Genomic DNA, 6,901 nt, shown 5'->3' with positions numbered 1-6,901 from the left:
GACTAGTGGTGTTCCGCAGGGCTCTGTACTGGGACTTCTGCTGTTTGTGATATATATAAATGATTTGGAGGAAGATGTAGCTGATGTGAAGAGTAAGTTTGCGGATGACACGAAGATTGCTGGAGTTGCGGATAGTGATGAACATTGTCAGAGAATACAGCAGGATATAGATAGGCTGGAACATTGGGCGGAGAAATGACAGATGGAATTTAATCCAGATAAATGCGAAGTGATGCATTTCGGTAGATCTAATGTAAGGGGGAGCTATTCAATAAATAGCAGAACCATCAGGAGTATAGACACACAGAGGGACCTGGGTGTACAAGTCCACAGATCCTTAAAGGTGGCAGCACAGGTGGAGAGGGTGGTGAAGAAGGCATATGGCATGCTTGCCTTTATTGGAGACGGGGCATAGAATATAAAAGTTGGCATATGATGTTGCAGCTGTATAGAACATTGGTTAGGCCACATTTGGAATACTGCATCCAGTTCTGGTTGCCACACTACCAGAAGGACGTGGAGGCTTTGGAGAGAGCACAGAAAAGGTTTACCAGGATGTTGCCTGGTATGGAGGGTCTTAGCTATGAGGAGAGATTGGATAAACTGGGGTTGTTCTCCCTGGAAAGACGGAGGATGAGGGGCGACCTAATAGAGGTGTATAAAATTATGAAGGGCATAGATAGGGTGAAGAGTGGGAAGCTTTTTCCCAGGTCGGAGGTGACGAACACAAGGGGTCACGGGTTCAAGGTGAGGGGGGCAAGGTTCAACACAGATGTCAGGGGGATGTATTTTACACAGAGGGTGGTGGGGGCCTGGAATGCACTGCCAAGCAAGGTGATTGAGGCGGACACGCTGGGATCATTTAAGACTTATCTAGATAGCCACATGAACAGACTGGGAATAGAGGGATACAGGCGAATGGTCTAGTTGGGCACATGAGCGGCGCAGGCTTGGAGGGCCGAAGGGCCTGTTCCTGTGCTGTATTGTTCTTTGTTCTTCCTCGTCTTCTGCAGAAGACACTGGCATATAATGGGTTAAAGTTTCACAGGTACCAATAGCTCCTTTGTCCATGTCACCATGGGGACAGGGGGAGGAGAATAACAGGCAGAGGTAATGCTTCCCAGAAAGAGAATTGGATATCGATCATGTGTAGGAACTCTGATTCATTCAAACCCTTCCCCCAACTCCTCCTCCCACTCACTGTTTCTTAGGCTGGGACACACATTAGAGTGTTCCACCATAGCTCTGGCTGATAACAGCTAACTCAGGGATTGAAACCAGGAGATTCTTGGCGCAATACTCTCCCATGTAATGGATTTAGACACTCAGCTGGCTCATTTTGTCAATGTTGTACATTACAATATTGTGTGGAATTCATACCTTTAGTCCTGAATATAAGGACACTGAGGCAAAAGATATATTATCATTACAGAGCAGCCATTATCCAGCTGACCTATGTTTGCTGGTAATTGGGATTAATGTTGTCTTGGAAAAGTGAGAAGGTCACTGTAACTGTGAAATAGCCATAAATTCTAATCAATAATGAATCAAATTCACTGAATCAAAGGTTATCAGTCAATGACAGTATCCTAGATACGTCCTTCATTATTAAAATATTCACGTTTTCATGATAAGTTTAATGATTTTATTTGCAAATAAAGATCTCCTCCTGTAGTTCTCCTCCTTTCTACCAACCTCTTTTGAGAGCATTGATTCATGTAGAGTTACAGTTTCTTAAGTGCCACCAGTTATTTGATGGCACACCCATGTGTCTATTCACCAATTGTGAATCTTGGAAGTAAGAACATAAGGAATAGGAGCCCTTTGACCCTGCTTTGGCATTCACTGAGATCATGGCTGATCTTTGACCTGGAACTGTACCTTCCCCTGAACTATTCCCATAAGCCCTGAATCCCTTTGTGTCTAAAAATCTATCAAACTCAATGTAATAGATTGAGGGTGACTCGGTGAGGCTTCAGAACACAAAGGCACTGCTAAATCAACAAGTAATTAGATATACAAATAGGGTCTGTCAGAATAACTATGCGACTGTACACAACTCCTCCCTGGTTCCAACTTCCTAACCTGGATATGTGCCCTTGCACTCAGTCGGCACAGCTTCCCATCTTGACAATCCATCGGATCTGGCCCGATCATGTGGCCCTTAGGAAACGCCCCCTTAAAGGGGCCATGCTACCACACTACTGCAAAGAACTACAAAAGGTCAATCCATCACGCAAACCAGCCTCCCATCCATTGACTCGGTCTACACTTCCCGCTGCCTCGGCAAAGCAGCCAGCATCATTAAGGACCTCACGCACCCCGGACATTCTCTCTTCCATCTTCTTCCATCAGGAAAAAGATACAAAAGTCTGAGTTCACGGACCAACCGACACAAGAACAGCTTCTTCACTGCTGCTGTCAGACTTTTGAATGGACCTACCTCGCATTAAGTTGATCTTTCTCTCCACCCGAGCTATGACTGTAACACTACATTCTGTACTCGCTTGTTTCCTTCTCTATGAACGGTATGCTCTGTCTGTATAGCGCGCAAGAAACAATACTTTTCACTGTATACTAATACATGTGACAATAATAAATCAAATCAAATCAAATCAAACACTCAGCCTTGAGTATTTTCAATGACTGAACATCCATAGCTCTTTGGAGTAGAAAATTCCAAAGATTCACAATGCTCTGATTGAAAAAATATCCTCATTCTCTCAGTGTTCCCTCAAACCCCGAGACTATAGGCAGAACATTCACTACAGAGATGAAGAGCTCGAATCAAGGAATTTTCCGACTTGGCAGGCCTGCCTCAGTTTAAAGGGCCCTGTTAGGCCCAATTTTGATTCCAGGTACTGGATGTGATTAGAGTTGGGCTCACCAACTCAGGAAGCAGAACCTATGCAACCAAAGGGACAGGCGAGTGCTGGGGTGGGCTGGTTAGACAGCCCACTTCGGTTCTCTGGGACATCATTCCAGTTGCTTTAGATGCTGGTAGTTCCTCTGGTCCTCACCTAGTCATAGGGCGAGATTTTCTGGCCTCACTCGCCCCGAAGCTGGAAAATCCTGCCCAAGGTCAACGGACCTTTCTATGGTCCGCTCCTCGCCCGCTACGATTCCCATGGCGGATGGAACGGGAAAATTCACCCCATAGAGTCATAGAGTTTTACAGCACTGAAAGAGGCCCTTTGGCCCATTGTGTCAGTGCTGGCTATCATTTCATTTTTCAGCACTTGGTCCGTAGCCTTGTACGTTATGACATTTGAAGTGCTCATCTAAATGCTTCTTAAATGTTGTGAGGGTTTCTGCCTCTCCCACCCTTTCAGATAGGGAGTCCCAGATTCCCACCACCGTCAGGGTGAAGCTTTTCAACAAATCCCCTCTAAATCTCCGGCTCCTTACCTTAAGTCTCTGCTCCCTGATTATTGACCCCTCAGGGGAAAGGTTTCTTCCCATCCACCCTATTTATGTTCTTCATAATTTTGTACACTTCAGCGAGGACCTCCCCCAACCCTCTCTGCTTTAAGGAAAACAACCCCAGCCTAATCAGCCTCTCTTCATAGCTAATCGCTCCAGTCTAGTCAACATGCTGGTGAATCTCCTCTGCACCATTTCTTGTGCAATGTTATCCTTCCTATAGTGTGGTGACCAGAACTGCACACAGTACTGCAGCTGTAGCCTAACAAGCATTTTATCCATTTCCTCTTTGCTTTTTTATTCTATTCCTTGGCTAATGAAGGGCAAGTATCCGATATGCCTTCTTAACCACCTTATCTGCCTATCCTGCTGCCTTCAGGGATCTTTGTACACCAAGATCCCTCTGGTCCTCTGTATTTTCTAGCGTCTTACCATCCATTGTCTATTCCCTTGACTTGTTAGTCCTCCAAAGATGCATCACTTCTCTTGCTATCACGGCCCCTCTTACCCTCATGCAAGCTCCATGGAAACTAATGTCCCACATGCTGCCTCCATAGTCAGTCATCAATATGCACCATGGACACACGTCAGGAGCCATACGGGGATGAAAAAAATAAATTTATAACAATCTAATACAGCTCTCACTCATATACACTTGATAGTGAACAAACTCCAATTCATGAAACCCTGCCATTTTTATGGGCCCATGGAGTCTTCCCGACTCTGAAAGTCTGACCCTATGCATCCTTATTTTAGCCTCGCCAGTGAAAAAAACAACCTCTCGGTACCTAGCCTGTCAGATTCCTTCAGAATTTTACATAGTTCAATGAGATCACCTCTCATTCTTCTAAACTTTAGAAGATGTTGACTCATTCTGCTCAATCTCTCACCATAGAATTATCCTGTCATTCTATGAATCAATTTGACAAGTGCCATTGGGCTATTATCATAGAATCATAGAATCCTACAGAAGGAGGCCATTTGACCCATCGAGCCTGCACTGACAACAATCCCACCCAGGCCCTATCCCCATAACCCCACGTATTTACCCTGCCAATCCCCCCGACACTAAGGAGCAATATGGCACGGCCAATCCACCTAACCTGCACATCTTTGGACTGTGGGAGGAAACCAGTCCACCCAGAGGAAACCCACGCAGACACGGGAGAATGTGCAAACTCCATGCAGACTGTCACCTGAGACTGGAATTGAACCCGGGTCCCTGGCACTGTGAGGCAGCAGTGTACTATTATATAGTGCAAGACATTAAAGTTGACACCTTAGCACCCCCTGTCACAGCAGCATCCATGCAAACAAGCTTTCTAGCAACAGTCAGAGGTAGCAACTGGGGCTTAGTGACTTTGGATGGTTCCAATTGTTTCCTAACTCATTGATACTAAGCTAAGCTGTGGGCCCCCACCACCACTGTGACTGGGATCGGCTAATAACACAGGCCAATACTGTCTGGTTCATGGCTCAGTTCCATACCAGGATACCCATTCACTTACTCGACCATAGTATAATTTGCAGTCCAAATATAGAGTTAAGACAAACTTTAAATGTTGTGTATAAATAAATAATCATTTGGTAGTACAGAACATGAGTATTACTGAAAGAAAGAGACTTTTTTGTCAAAGTTTTTCATCTTGGACTTATCAGGATAATTCGCAAGAATACCAAATATAAATAGAACAACAATTTGTCACTGGATTAGCAACCCAGAGACCCAGGGTAATGCTCTGGAGGCCAGGGTTCAAATTCCACCATGGCAGATGATGAAATTTGAATTCCATAAAAATCTGGAATGAAAGGCTTAATGATGACCATGAAACTATTGTCGATTGTCGTAAACATCCATCTGGTTCTGTAATGTCTTTTAGGGAAGGAATCTGCCTTCCTTACCCAGTCTGGCTTAAACATGACTCTAGATCCACAGTAATGTGGTTGACTCTTAAATGCCCTCTGAAATGGCCAAGCAAGCCATTCAGTTCAGGGGCAATTAGGGAGGGGCAATAAATGCCAGCCTTGTCAGAGAAACACACAGCCCATGAATGAATAAAAAGAAATACACTGTATGAGCAGAGAGAGCTGATTGGTTGGTAAGTGGACTCTGGTTTGTAGAGGTATTGCCATGGATAATGCACCAGTTGATGGTGACTGACAGTTAACTGCAAAGAATTGTTTGAAACTTAGACCAGGTAGCTTGACTCTGATTGGTCAAGGCACTGCCCTGGAGATTAAACCAGCAAATGGTTGTCACTTATTTTGTTTAGCTGAAACAGGCACAATATATTTACATGTTCTTTCCATTTGCAAATAACAGGGCCCTGTGTACTGATATATGTAGCTTACACTACACACAAATGCACCGCACTGCAAGCCCCATTGACAATCTTAAATTGGTTGTGGTTCCCAACCGTTGTACCATGGCACACTGGTGTGCCTTGAGAGGGGTGCAAGAGCGAAGCTGCCACCGGCACTTTCGCGCATGCGCCCTTGCATCAAGCCACCCGACAAGCCCCAATCGTCACTGTAGGACCCCTTCAACCGGGGACGCAGTTATGCTGGTTATTTCTCACCATACACAGAAACCTCTCTCCAAAGGAGTACCTGAAAATTGTAATTTGCATTGTGAGGCTCTGGGGTTTTCTTCAGGCACTAGTTTTGGCTCTACCTGGGGTGGAAGGGGGAGGGGAGGGAGAGGGGGGATGGGGTAACAGGCCCTGGCGGGTGTGTGGGTTGATGGGATTGGCTGAGGTTGCTCCTGTGGAGCTCGGAGGTGCGCTTGCTCTGTGGTCGACCCCGCAGTAGGGGAGGGGGGGGGGGGGTTAGGAGAGGGCCAAAAGCTGGGCCTTTCCGCGTATTGGATCACTGGCTGGCATCAGAAAGTGATGCCGGGCGAGGCGGCCAAAGCCTCAAAGGAGAAAATACCCAGCAGGATGTTACAGCTGGTCTCCTGCTGCTTGGGAGTCTTTGTCTGTTATTTTTACAACAGGATATGACCAGGAAAAACTATACAATAAGATAAGTTTGCACCTTCTCAAAGCCTCATTTCTCCACTGCATAATATCAAATACAATATACGTTTTAATGTCCTGTACTGCTTGATGCAAGTTATCTCATGGAAAAGGTTAATTTTAAGTGTGGAGCACTTTATTTCAAATATCTACCGCATTTGGGTGGCACGGTAGCACAGTGGTTAGCACTGCTGCTTCACAGCTCCATGGACCTGGGCTCGATTCCCGGCTTGGGTCATTGTCTGTGTGGAGTTTGCACGTTCTCCTCGTGTCTGCGTGGGTTTCCTCCGAGTGCTCTGGTTTCCTCCCACAGTCCCAAGATGTGCGGGTTAGGTTGATTGGCCATGCTAAAATTGCCCCTGAAATGCGTAGATTAGAGGGATTAGCGGGTAAAATATGTAGGGATATGGGGGTAGGGCCTGGGTGGGACTGTGGTCGGTGCAGACTCGATGGGCCAAATG

This window comes from Mustelus asterias, chromosome 14 (genome assembly GCF_964213995.1).
Source record: "Mustelus asterias chromosome 14, sMusAst1.hap1.1, whole genome shotgun sequence".
In the NCBI taxonomy this organism is placed as follows: Eukaryota; Metazoa; Chordata; class Chondrichthyes; order Carcharhiniformes; family Triakidae; genus Mustelus; species Mustelus asterias.
Note: the sequence above shows the minus strand (reverse complement) of the source record.